The sequence below is a fragment of the Alligator mississippiensis genome, chromosome 10 (genome assembly GCF_030867095.1).
Source record: "Alligator mississippiensis isolate rAllMis1 chromosome 10, rAllMis1, whole genome shotgun sequence".
Taxonomy (NCBI): Eukaryota; Metazoa; Chordata; order Crocodylia; family Alligatoridae; genus Alligator; species Alligator mississippiensis.
In genome coordinates, this window is record NC_081833.1 from 4,560,493 (window position 1) to 4,574,096 (window position 13,604).

The 13,604-nt window shown below is 47.8% G+C and overlaps 1 protein-coding gene across 1 annotated transcript in view; it reads right to left on the minus strand.

Annotated features, from left to right (window-relative positions):
- The window catches only part of CMKLR1 (chemerin chemokine-like receptor 1), a 151,071-nt gene extending 143,805 nt beyond the window's left edge, over positions 1–7,266 (minus strand). The window contains exon 1 of the mRNA XM_006264171.4: positions 7,119–7,266. The gene's annotated coding sequence lies outside the window, so the exon portion shown is untranslated. The remainder of the gene's footprint in view (positions 1–7,118) is intronic.
- Between the last annotated feature and the right edge of the window lie 6,338 nt (positions 7,267–13,604).

Here is a 13,604-nt window from a genome sequence, read left to right on the forward strand (position 1 = left end):
CAGTTCCCAAATCATACATCACGGAAACACCCAGGCAGCAATATCCTCTTCCCACTCGTCATGCTAGACTTGTGCTAAACTGGTGAAGTCATCCTACCAGATTTCCCTACTGGAATCATTGGACTGTAATTCCTGGGCTATAGGTGCCCCCCGCCCCAATTTTGCTTTTCAAACAAAAATGGCGGTTTTTAAAATACAAAAACTGCAAATTTTCAACACTGAAACAATGTTAACAATGGCCTACCCTGTTCTCAGAAACTAGTTCATTTTCATGGGAAAAGATACTGATCTGGGTGGGAAACATCTATCAAGATTCGAGGGACACATGCACACAGAGGCTAATTACACCAAAGATCCTACAATGTACAGATGAAACCGCTATTTCATTTTTGGTTGCAAGCGTTTTCACACTTACTCAACACTCTCTTCTGTTTGTTTTCATAGCATTCCCTGTGCTTTCTTGTTGAAATCTGGTGCCTTATTGTTCTGGGGCAGGTGAAACATTTTTCAACCCATTGGGATCCTTCATGGATTCTTTCTTTCTGACTTACATGTGGTTCAAACTTAGTTGTCTTGTTGGATGTGGAGATGTCAAACTGCAGTAGTTTTCGAGTGGCTTCAAGACTTTAATGATAGAAATCTACATCTGGTTTCCCAGGGTTCTCACAACAGACATAGTCTTGACAAGAATAAGGACCAACTCGCCACTGGAAACACTTAGCAAAGTTCTTTGATTCAGCAATGAAGCTCTCATGTCACCTGCCCTTGAGTCATGGGGCTAGACTCTTTGCTGTGATGGCGTACGATGAATACAGCTCCCACAGCAATCATTCGTTACGGAGGAGGTACAAACCCCTTCGTTGTCACAGATCCTTGCCAATCTCATAAATCATATGCACAATAGCAAGTGGTGTTTGCCCGCGTGCTCAAGGATCTGAGGACCTCTGGGTGGTGGAGTCTGTAGGAGTTACATAGTCCATGTGACACTGGATGCAGGCATGAATGAGAGGCAGAATCTTGTCCTACGGACCCAGCTCCATGGATTCAGTATGTAAAACACTGGAACAGGCTACCCAGAGAGGTGGTGGAGTCTCCATCCTTGGAGGTGTTTAAGACCTGGCTCGACAAAGCCTTGGCTGGGATGATATAGTTGGAGATGGTCCTACTTTGAGCAGGGGGATGGACTAGATGTGACCTCCTGAGATCCCTTCCAACCCTCAGTTTCTACGATTCCCCATCACTTCATTTGTCTGTGCTTCTATTCCCACCCCACACCAGTCAATAAAGGGGAAAAATAGTCCCTCTATGCCTCACTAGTATGTTATAAAGATGAATTTATTATGGCTGGTGAGATGTCCATACCAGACAGACCAACTTGAGGATCCCAGTGCCACACCGGCCCTGCACTGACCCCTTTCAGCCTAAAGGAAAATAGGAGGGCTATCATTTTTATTGGCATTATGACAGAGACTAGGAGCCTGAGTGATAGGCCAGGACCCCGTGTGTTAGGCACTGTACAAACACAGAACAATAAACGGACCCCTGCCCAAAGAGCTGAGTCCCCAAGTATAACATGGAGAGAGACAGGGCAGTCAAAAAAAACAGAGACAATATTCTGGAGCATTTTCAAAGACTCCTTTCTCTAAAAAACAAAAGGCAGAGTTGGGCAAGCAACTCTTCATGCTTGTTTATTCCCTAAACTTGGCTTTTTTCTCTGTCTTCACGGTCATGAGCAAGCTGAGAAATTCTGTGCTGATTTCATTATTTAAAATTCACTCTGCGTTCTACCATGCCAAACCTGAACTTCCATCCCACTGGAAAATTCACCGTTGTTTTTTTTTGCTTTCTCTGTCTCTCGTTTTCAGTGTTGGCTTTTCCACTCAATGCAGGATGAACAGTCAAAATATTAAAAAAACATTTGTAGAAGCGCCAAAATATTTCAATTCTTAAGTATCACTGTGGAAAACCTGGCACATTTTATTTCTGTCAAAAACGTTTCACTTAGAATCTCCGCGCAGAAGAATTAGGCACATTTTGTTAGCGTTGCCTTGATTTTTGACAACACGCCGGATTTTATCAGGAAATTTACTGACCAAAACATTTCGCCTAGTTTTAGAGGAAAGCTTTCAAAGGCATAGAGCACCGGCAGCTCAGTCCTAGCTAAAGTCATCAGGAGTTGGGGCAAAAAATTAGCTGTGTTGTGGAAAGGCATGTTGTACCAGAAAACTTGTCTCTGCCCTTCCCAGTGATGCAGCTGGGCCAATAAAAGATATCACCCACAAAAATCCTTGCCTCTCCCCTCGTCTTTTGATTGTGTCTGCAGGTGCTTATCCCACTCCCTGATGCAATGCCTGTTTCCAATTCACAGTCCGTCCAGATCCAGGCATTTGCTTTGGGATTCTCCTTGCATTTCTTCCTCAGCATGATGGTCTGGCAGGACAGCTCCCAAAATAATGCCCCTGCCACTGCACCTGAAGACTAACACACTGCTCTTTTTGCCGGCCTCCTGGATTTATAGCTCGTGGCTTGGCATGGAAATATTTCTCTACCCTTTTCCTTCACCACAATTTATTTCTGCTGTCTAGGAGAAGAGTGAATTCTTAGCACCCAGGGTGCCAGCTGTCTCTTGCTAACCAAAGTTGTGACCTTTCTTTGTGGGGGGAATTTGAGGCCCAATTTTTAAAACTTCAGAGCTTCCTGAAGCAGAGTAGGTTAATGAGTTAATTTTCTTTGATAAATGGGTTATATGAATTGAGGACATGCTTGTTCAATGAATAACCCTTCATCCGCATGTCAATTGTCAGTGTGGAGAGCCTTCATGCTACACACAGTGCTATATGGGCTCTTACGGGAAATTTGGGGATAATGGCTAAGATGCACGGCATGATGTAATAGGACATGGCTCCTGCTAGTCTGGGAGGATGAATCCAATCAGGACGCCCAGGATAAGGGAGCTGGTGACCCAGAATTAACACTACAATGCTGACACCCAGGTTTGTAAAACGGAGTCATTCATAAGAAATCAATCCTTTCAAAACAGCAGAGCTTTGACACCTTTCTTATGAAAACTGCTGCATGAGAAGGAATATAATACCTGAGCCCAGGGGGGAGGGAAGGAAAAGGATTGTTTAATCTTCTGAGTCTGGTTCTTTTTCAGGGATTTGTAAAAGGGAAGGGCTGCCCTGTTCCTGAAAAGGTTTCATCTCTTGCTCCCCCATGCCCTCAACCCGTCCAGTCTGCTCTGCTAATAGCAACTAGAGATGCTAAAGGTCGTGGTACAAACGGGGTTTTCGGAGCCGGTCTGTCACAATGGAATTTGTCAGCTTCGGCTCCAACAAAAGGGAGAACCGATTTTTGTCATATCTTCACATCAGATGCAACTGAGTTCAGGAAACCATCTATGCAACCTGCTCCTGCCCCTCTCTCCTTGTACATCCTAATCTCCTTAAGTGCTGGTAGGTAATTACTTTGGTAACTTTTGTCCCTTTGAATGCAGATGTGTTGCCGACTACTGCATCACACTATTTCACACTCTTTAGACTACACTGCACATTTCAGCAAAGCTACTGCTTTATGGGCCTAATTTATATTCTGGAAAGGAAGGTCTATAAAGCTGTGCTGCTTTAAAAGATCAGGGCTGCTGCCTACCTCACAAATGCTATCAAGTATCATGGGGCGTCGCTCTGAAAAAGACACATGGCCACCGAGAAGGATGAAGGACACTCTCAAGACCTTTAGCACGATGGACTGACCAAAACCAAGCAATTGATATTGCTCTGATCTTTCAGGGATCCTAACAACAGCCTTTTGGGATGAGTCCAACAGGTAGGATGCAGGATTACAGCCAGGCAGGGGTCCAAAATGACAATCAACCATCTCACCTGTCATGCATATATCCCTCAGAGCCTGCACCAAAAGACTGGATTCACAGCAGTCAGAAATGGCATCTCCCATACCATGTTCTTGTCACAACTACTCTCCTTCATTGAAAGTCTTCTTAGGAAAGATGTTTTCCACATCTAATTCTAGTCAGCGACTACTCTTCTCTCTCTCTCCCCCTCCACGACCTGTCATTGGATTCAAGATACTTATCAACTGATTGAGGCCTTTGATTAGAAAATTCCTGCACTGGAGATGGCAATCAGGGCTCGTGGTAGAGGTGGTATCTTTTATTAGACCAACAGGATTTTTGCAGGGAAAAAAAATCTTTAATTGCAAGCTTTTACGCACAAACACCCTTCATCGGGCATCGGAGATACCTAGATACCTACATTAGAGATAGTATCTCTGACACCAAACTATCGCCTTTCGAGCATGCATCGCAATGGCCTCAGCTGGGAAGTCATGGTGTTGATTCCCCCTTTATTCCTCCTGCCACCCCTATCGAATTCAAACATGATGGTGCATTATTCACATTATAACTTTATACAGAGCTCATACAACATCTCAATAACTAGGTTACATTTCAATATTCTTAGGTTCTTGCCCATCAACTCATATTATCCAGATACATCGGATATGGCTTTGTCACAGTCTCTCCACGCTGGGCTGTGTCTGAGGAGAAACTAAAATACTAGACAATGCCAGGACCCTTTTAGAGAGAGGTCCCCACTGCGGAAGATCTCAGCAGGGTTTCAAAGTCCGATGCTGCCCGCAGTGACGAAGCTGCAGCTGAACTAAACTTCATTGATTGAGCAGGCACTAGGAAAAACATGCCACCCCTGTGGACAGATAGGCGTCTGCACCCTGAAATATGGGATGAAGGTATTGATTGCCACGCAAGAGAGAGCTTCTCTCTCCCGCAACCGCACACACAAACCTAAATCTAATTAACACAGACACTGATAACACCAGGGGACTGCAGCTGTGGTTGGAAATTGCTCACCCTTGGCAGAATTTATGGAAAATAAACCACTGTGTGATGCACTTAGTGATAAATATCTTATTACTGGCTGCTCTTTATTTATACAGCCCCTGTACTGTAAATAGTACATTACATTAAAAAAAAAAGCATGATTTACCAGATTGTGCTCTGCACCATTTTCCCCAAACCAGATTAACCCAGAGCCAGGGCAGAGAGCTCCCTTATTTATTTCAAGGCATTTGTGCCTGCTGTGCTTGCCATCATGTTATCAAGTAAATACGGGAAGCCAGGCTGCTGCCAACAGAGAGACACCAAGAGGCTCCGTTATCTTTGTTTTTAATGGACTGTCAAGCTCCTTGGATGTGTTTGCTTTCAGCCCTGAAAGGAAACACAAGCTTTGCGTTCTTCTGCACAAGTTTTTCAAGTCTTGGGCTTTCACAGCAAAAACTTACTTCCCCAGCCACCGGCCCAAGGCAATGAATTAGCACTGTGAAATTTTTTGTTGGAGCAGGCCAAATGGTGACTTCCTTCAGTGAGTCAGATGCATATCTCATCTCATCCTATTCCTCACTACATTCACGAACCTCTCCTGCAATGAATGGCTTTGCTTACCTGTAGTATACTATTCAGCCAGTAGGTATCTCCAGGTGCCGTACAGAAGATCCAGGGTGTGGGTCCCTGGGAAACAAAGCTGGAACTCAAGCTGTGTGGAAACCTATTTTGCATGTGTCTGTACGTGTTTTCTTTAGCAAGCGCCTAGTTTTTTAATAAGGTCAGTGATCCCATGTGCCATGACATGCATTTGCCATGGAGACTCTGCTACACCTCTTGTTTGGCAGGAATGTTCAAAGCAATAGCAAATGTTATTGCTCTACCTTTTGTTTTCCTACATTTCTACCTATTTACATTCTCACTGACATCCTGTCACACTTTTAGCTTCTCGCGTTCCTTGGAGTCTCAGAACAGCAGAGACTTTCTATGCCTGAAGAAGGGTGATTGTACCCAAAAGTTTACTAAGCACTTTTTTCCCCATTTACTCTCAGTTGGTCTAATAAAAGATATCACGTCTACTCAAAGAACCTCGCCTGCCTATGTCCTTAGACCGACACGGCTTCAACCAAAAACCTAGCAAATTTTAAGCATTTGTTAGTGACTATTCACAAGAAGAGAACCCTGAATTTTCAGTCTTGGCTATTTCCAGTCTTGGCTGGCAAGCTGATTCTGGGGGCTGAATTCTCCAAGCTGTTAGGTCCAGTTTGCAATGCTCACCCAGCACTGCAGATCTAAATGAAATCTCAGGAAAAGCTTCCTAATTGTAATAGCAATAGGACAGCGAAACAAGCTGCCCAGGGAAGAGATGGAATCTCCTTCATTGGAGGTTTCCAAGAAGAGGTTGAATGGGCATCAGTTTGGGATGGTTCAGGATGACTGAACCCCCACTGACTGGGTGACCCTGGAGGTCTCCTCCAGCTCTGTGATTCCATTGGCAAGATTAAGTGTACAAGTGGCTGTACACACATAATAAGAGAGAGCCCCCGATCCCAATGATCGGGGGTGACAGCAAGCTCCTTCATGCTGCTTCACATCTTGTTCTGCTCGGGGAGCTTGGCATTACATCTACTGAAACAGGAGGCAGACACAGCGAAGCAAGGCCACCAGGTACAAGCCGAGGTCACAACCTAGCTGCATGCCAGGAAATTATTGACTGAGTATATTCCTCAAATGGAGCAAATCTGAGAAAAGCTGTGGCTGCTCAGACACAATTCACCTACAGGTTTGCCAGGAGCTTTTTGCTCACCTATACTTTTCAATTCAGTTTTTATCAAGCAAATGCCTACTGAAGTTAGCAGGCAACAGAGTGAGTAAACACTGCACAAACCGCAGGAGACTGTCCTAACAATAATAATTAATTCATACATAATGATACCGTATCATTCTAACTGCTGATCTCTGCCAAAGCCTCCTAGGCTTATTAAAATGAAATATTCGTTTAGAGAAAGCTGTTGCTTCTGTGGTAACTACAAGAGGACCATGTACTTGCTGGGATCAGGCAATGGGAGCTTGCTCTGACCTGAACCTGGTTCTCCTTACTCAGGCCAGCTCCCAGCGGAAGTTTTCTCAAAGGAGCACAGATTTGGGCTCCGCTCTTCCAAGCCTCAGCAGTGCTGCACAGACCTTACCAAATGCAGGACCTCAGGGAGCAAGCCTCAGACCAAGAAACCCAAACTGGGAGAGAGCAGAAGTGAGCTCTGACCTGTTTCAGTTAGATTCAGTGGAAGTCCTCTCTTCTCTTAAAACCAGCTGTTATTTGCTTTTGCCGTTTCTCTTCCTGCTGCTCAGTGGCTCTTCTGCAAAATGCAACAGGCAGCTTGCAAGCAAGTATGTGAAAGCTGAGAACAGGTAAAGCGCTGGATTACACCCAGGCTCAGACAGCCACAAACACACACTACAGGGCGCTTGGACACGATGCCACGGAAGAATTTCAAACCACCTCAAATACAAGTTGTGTAACTACCAGGTTCTACAGAAAACTCCACATTTGCATGGCACAGCTTGTTTTAGACGTACTCCTCCAGCCTGGGCACAGGCAGAGACATGCCCAACAGGTTTTCATTTGGAAAGCATTTCACAATTGGCACCTGTGCATAAAAATGATCCTAACACCTGTGTAAAAAGCATTTCCTTACGGGGGGAGGGGTGGGAAAAAACCCCAAAGCCAAGCAGAAGTGATTAAAGTGCTATTGCTATAAAAACTACGCAGGATTAATGACTCAGCGCAGGCCAAAATACACTTTGTATTTGTAAACTCCTGTGTATCAATTAATAGCTTCTGTTTGCTAGCAAGAGTATGCCCGCTGCTCCGCGAGGAGCTGGCTTCTGCTGACCACGCTCTTAAGGCAAAATCAATCTTGCAATTGAGTGCATTAGTTATAGCCAGGCTCCAAGGGCCAAAGGGAGAAACATGGTGTTTATCTAGATTACAGGAGGGTCAGCCGCACTGCAAAGCAGGGGATTTAGCAGCGTTATTTGCTTGGCGCAGTGGCGCGGGCTCTTCAACGAGCTGCTTTCACCCTGGGTCTCCTTTCCCCTCAAGGCTGCCACCAGGAGGGGCTGGGCGAAGGAGAATGGGGTGATGCGTGCAGAGCTTTGCAGTTCCCGTGCAATTCAAGGAGACATGCCGCCACCTGCTCCCCCCCAGCTGCCCTGAACTCCAACACCTGCAATACTTACCTGAAAACCTCATGCACACAAGCCTTCTCTCAGGGTACTTCAGCTGCTGGAGGACCACGGGAGAAGGCTTGTGCGCCTGAGATGTCCCCTCTAAGGTGTAGCGATCTGTGAGTGCACCACTTCGGTCTGTTCCCGAATTGGTCCTGCCTACCCCTTTCGGCGCGCGCCACCTCAGTCCGCCCCACAGTATAATGCAGTTTTACAACAGAAGATGATACAGCACCCGGGCCTCCAGAAGGGAGACTGCGAGATCATGACCCTTTTCTCTGCCTTTGTTAGAGACCGTTCCCTGTAACTCCCCACGGGCTAGTGCTGCTGTTTATTGGGGCTTTGTCGAACACGCAGCGATGCCGTCGTGGCCGTCTGCTGCAGCGCTCTTCTGTCCATCAGCAAGCAAATGCCCAATTGCAAATACCCTCGCGGTTATGGCACTGCCTCACCTCGGGGAGCGAGGAGGCACGTGGCGGCCCGTCCTGTCCCGCCTCGGGAGGAGTGGTGCCTGCCCCGCGCGAGGAGTGAAGCGCTTACCTCCGGGAAGCGTCCCACGCCGGCCCCGGTGCCTCCGCCATGCTCCTCAGCCCAGCTCCTCTCCCCGCGGGTGCGTGCCGTTCAAAAGTTAGCGTGCGGCCACATTTTTAATCGAGGGAGCCTTGCTTCAGCTGCTCTACTTTGAACCCCGAATGGAGCCAGCGGTGCACAAAGTGCAAGGTTACAAGGGAGGAGGGGGCGAACATGCCAACGTTTGAGCCCTCCAAAAGGTGCATTGGCTCCAAATGCACGACACGCCGGGTGGGTCTCTGCTCCAGGAAGCCTGTCTGAATAGATGCGACAGGCCACGGAGAAAGAAAGGGAGCGGGATTGTGTGCTGAGAGGCAAAGGGCCAAATGCTGCCACTAAGCGTCGCTCCTGCGAGTAAAGGGTTCACGCTCTGGCCCTGAGAGACTCACCTAGGGTCGCACGCCTGCAGCAGAGCCAGACATGGCCACGAGTCCCCACGGAGAGTGCTAACGACCCTCTCGGGTGACCAGAAGGAATTTGCCCCAGAGCCCGGGGTCATTTAGGAGGGAGCCATCTTCTCTGAGGCACCGAGAAGGTGGGGGCGTCCTGTGATTGCAGCGATGGGCAAACTGAGGTCGCTCGCTCTGCTTTTCCTGAGCACGAATGCACAAATTCACACACATCGAGGCCCTGGGGACTGTGCAGAGGTAGCCCGTGGAAGCAGGCAAGCCTGACGGAGGAGCTGGCGGAGACTCTGGCAGCCCGGCGTGAGTCCATGGCTGCTCTACCAGGAGCAAAGTGCTGGAATCGACCCCCGTCTGGGAGGATTTGAAGGGCACAAATAAAGCACAGCTGCCAAAAGGAAGAGACAGCTTGGAACAGCGCCGTTCAAAATGGTGCCATTCAAAATGGAGGAGACTGTTTGGAAAGGGCGCCTTTCAAAATGGAGGAGACTGTCTGATAGCAGCGCCATTCAAAATGGAGGAGACCATCTGGTAACGGCGCCATTCAAAATGGAGGAGACCGTTTGGAAAGGGTGCCATTCGAAATGGAGGAGACTGTCTGATAGCAGCGCCATTCAAAATGGAGGAGACCGTCTGGTAACGGCGCCATTCAAAATGGAGACTGTCTGGAAAGGGTGCCATTCAAAATGGAGACCGTCTGGTAGTGGTGCCATTCAAAATGGAAGAGACCGTCTGGTAACGGCGCCATTCAAAATGGAGGAGATCGTCTGGAAAGGGCGCCATTCGAAATGGAGGAGACCGCCTGGAAAGGGCGCCATTCGAAATGGAGGAGACCGCCTGGAAAGGGCGCCATTCGAAATGGAGGAGACTGTCTGATAGCGGCACCATTCAAAACGGAGGAGACCATCTGGTAACAGCGCCATTCAAAATGGAGACTGTCTGGAAAGGGTGCCATTCAAAATGGAGACCGTCTGGTAGTGGTGCCATTCAAAATGGAAGAGACCGTCTGGTAACGGTGCCATTCAAAATGGAGGAGATCGTCTGGAAAGGGCGCCATTCAAAATGGAGGAGACCGTCTGGAAAGGGCGCCATTCGAAATGGAGGAGACCGTCTGGTAACGGCGCCTTTCAAAATGGAAGAGACCGTCTGGTAACGGCGCCATTCAAAATGGAGGAGATCGTCTGGAAAGGGCGCCATTCAAAATGGAGGAGACCGTCTGGAAAGGGCGCCATTCGAAATGGAGGAGACCGTCTGGTAACAGCGCCTTTCAAAATGGAGGAGACCGTCTAGAAACATCGCCATTCAAAGTGGAGGAGACCGTCTGGAAAGGGCGCCATTCAAAATGGAGGCTCTCCCTCAGCCTGCTGACACGGCGACCTCTCTGTGCTCAGCCAGGGGTGCCACTGCCCTCAAGCATCCCACACTGCCTCAAAAGGGGGAGCTGGTGCCCGCTCACAAGGTGCTGTGGGTACGCTAATTAGCAGGGCTCGTTATGCAGCACCGTTCCCGTGGGCGACACTGCGCCAGCAGCAGCACGGAGCACCTGGGGGCAGCCTGTGGGACTGGCTCCGCTGGCCGTGTGACGGTGGTGTATGAGGAAAATCTTGCCACCAAGAGGACTGCGCAAGCCCCTCAAAAAAGACTCAGAGGCCCCCGAAATCAGGCTGAAGGACTGGAATCAGCCCTGGGCAAAGATGACCTCTCCCTCTTCTGAAGGCTTAAACACCCCTCAGGGCTTTGCCCGTCTCGTCCATCATGTGAATTCGGGAGAGCGAGCCTCCGTATTGCGGCAGGAGAGGGGCCCGTCATGCCTCAGCTTTGAGGCACGAAGCCCCAGCGCTTCCCTGCCTTCATCTTCCTCCCTCCTTCGTCCTGCCCAGCCTGTCCACTTAGCGCTGAGACGAGCCCCGAGGAAAGCGCCTCTTCATTTCCTTGGGTTTTGGGGGGAAAATAACATTGTGTGTTTTCAGCTGAAATGCCACGGCCGGTGATTTCCCCCCACCCCTTCTATTTTCTGACAGTCCTGCCGCAGATCAAGACATTTGTTCAAAATTATCTAACGAGCACTCAGCCTGTAATTTATTTTTCATAAGCGTTAATCTAATTCCTTCCAAAAGTTATGCCTCTGGGACCCTCGGGAATTAGAAAGCTATTCAAGACGTTTCCTTGACATTACTTAGGCAGAAAACAAAATCAGAGGATTTTTAAAAAAATAAAAGAAACAAGCAGTGTCAGGCTCTTTGCAAAGACGGTTTTCAGACACCCAAACCCATTTCGTTTCATCTCAAACGCTGGGTTTTATATTTACCAGTTCACCCTACAGCCAATCTGTTAGCACTTCACTTCAGCCTTGAATAACCGCTAGAAAATTAATCTTACCAGAACCCTTGATCTGATGTGGTTTTTATTGGGACCTGAAGTCATACTTATCGAGGGGACAACTTCTGCACCAGATGTACTAGACCCATAAAATACCAGCAGATCCCAACCTGATAGCTGGAGTTGCTGGAAAGTTTGTAATTTCTGCTTGGACCGGCTACCCAAGCTGGAACCACTATTATACGAGCAGCTCAATTGATGGAAAACACCAAAAAGATGGAGTCTGACAGCAAAGTTATGTGGCCTGTCCTGAATCAGCAGGCTGAACATCGGTTTTAATGCGTAATATCTGTGTGATTAATGTGTAATATATAGGTGTAATGTGTACCATATAATATATGTGTAATTCATGTGTAATGTGTGCTATATAATATATGTGTAATTCATGCAAAATGTGTAATTAATGTGTACTATGTAATATATGTGCAATTAAAGTGTACTATATAATATATGTGTAATGTGTACTATATAATAGATGTGTAATTCATGTGAAATATGTCATTAATGTGTAATATATAATAGCTTTCTAATTTGGGCGGTCTACATTAACGCCCATGTCATCTACACACGCCCTAGCTGGATATATTAGGGCTTTATTGGGCTTTTAAAGGATACCAGTGGGTGCAGTGGGAAAGGAGGCAAAGCTGTATGGAGTTTCCCAGACCTCCGTCCTGTTACTGGGGGCATGGCAAGGAGTGAGTAGAAAATGGTTTTCCCTGTCCCCTGACAATTTTCAAGCCGTCGACACTTTTGCCTACCTGGAATCAGGAGAGGACAAACAAAAAGCTGACACCTTGAAAATGCTCATGAACCGACGATCTGAAACACAAAACCTGGGTCTAGTCAAACACAACGTCTCCGTTCTCTCTCGACTTTCAAAATGACCGTCAACCCAATTGTCAAATTTACAAAGTCATTTCAGCCCCAAACAAGGATGTCGTGCATTTAAAAAATGACAAAAAAAGGGACATTTTGACCATCATGATTTTTTTCTTTTGATATTTGGGAAAGGGAAATCTCGTCTCATGAGCAGTTTCCAGTTTGCTCAATCGATATTCTGGACAGAAGAAGTTCCCTTGAAAATGTCCCCGAGCAGCTCTGGTTCTGGCTGGTGCGTGCGGGCACCAGCCTGCCTCTCTGATCCAGGTGGCTGTCATAAAACTGATCCCATCAAAGGATGTTTAGCCAGACCTAGGGAACTTAGAGTCACGACTTGCGCATTGTTTAGCGCGCTCAGTCTGTAATGTCTTGGTGCCGCGCGACCTCCTGTTTGCTCCTATGGTTCTATATCACCTGCAGGTAGGAGCTCTGCTATATAACTAATCGCTTCTGTCAGAGAGATCTGCACTGTGCACTGTGACAAGCCTCTTGTCCCTCGCGCTCCTCCCACGCCAAACCAACCGCTCCGGCACAGGCATACTGAGCCCCTCACCACTAGAGCAGCCAGAGCGCCGAGCTTGGCACCTGCGCTGCCTCGGCACTGCAGCCAAAATGATTCCCTGCCGGCTGCGGGGAGAGCGAGGGGACATCTCCGTGGGTGCGGAGCTGGATTGCTCTGCAGCTCGGCCAGACGCGCAAGTGAGGGGAGAACAAACCCAACCAGGAGCTCTCGTGCCCCTTGCAGAATACCCCACAGCGCAAGAGAAACCAGCAGAGCAGCAACAGCTTGGAAAAGAAACGACAGAGGGTGGAGGAGGAGAGCAAAGCGGTCTATAAAAATCCTGAAGGATGTGGAAAATATGGAGCAGGGATCTGTTCCTTCCTGTCTCTTCTAACACAAGACCCAGGGAGGGCACCAATGAAATCATCAAGCAGCAGGTTTAAAATAAACCAAAGGGATTTTTTTTTCTTTTAACCGATGTTGGAACTCATTGCCACAGGATGCTGGGGGAGGTGAATAGCTCAGCCAGGTCCCAAGAGGGATAGAAAAGTGCATGAGGGGGTATCCAACACAACTGTGAGTGCTGTTACCTGTTCCTGGTGATTGGGAGGGTCTGACGGGGAAGGGGTCTCTCTGCCCAAGCCCTGTTTCTAATACTCTTCCTCTAAAGCAGTGCCATGGCACCCTGGGGTGCCTAGAGATCCTTTCGAGGGTGCTGCACCACATTAGTACTGCTTGACGTACAAGCATGATTTATAAGAAAAACCTAGAGGGTTCATATAGGAAT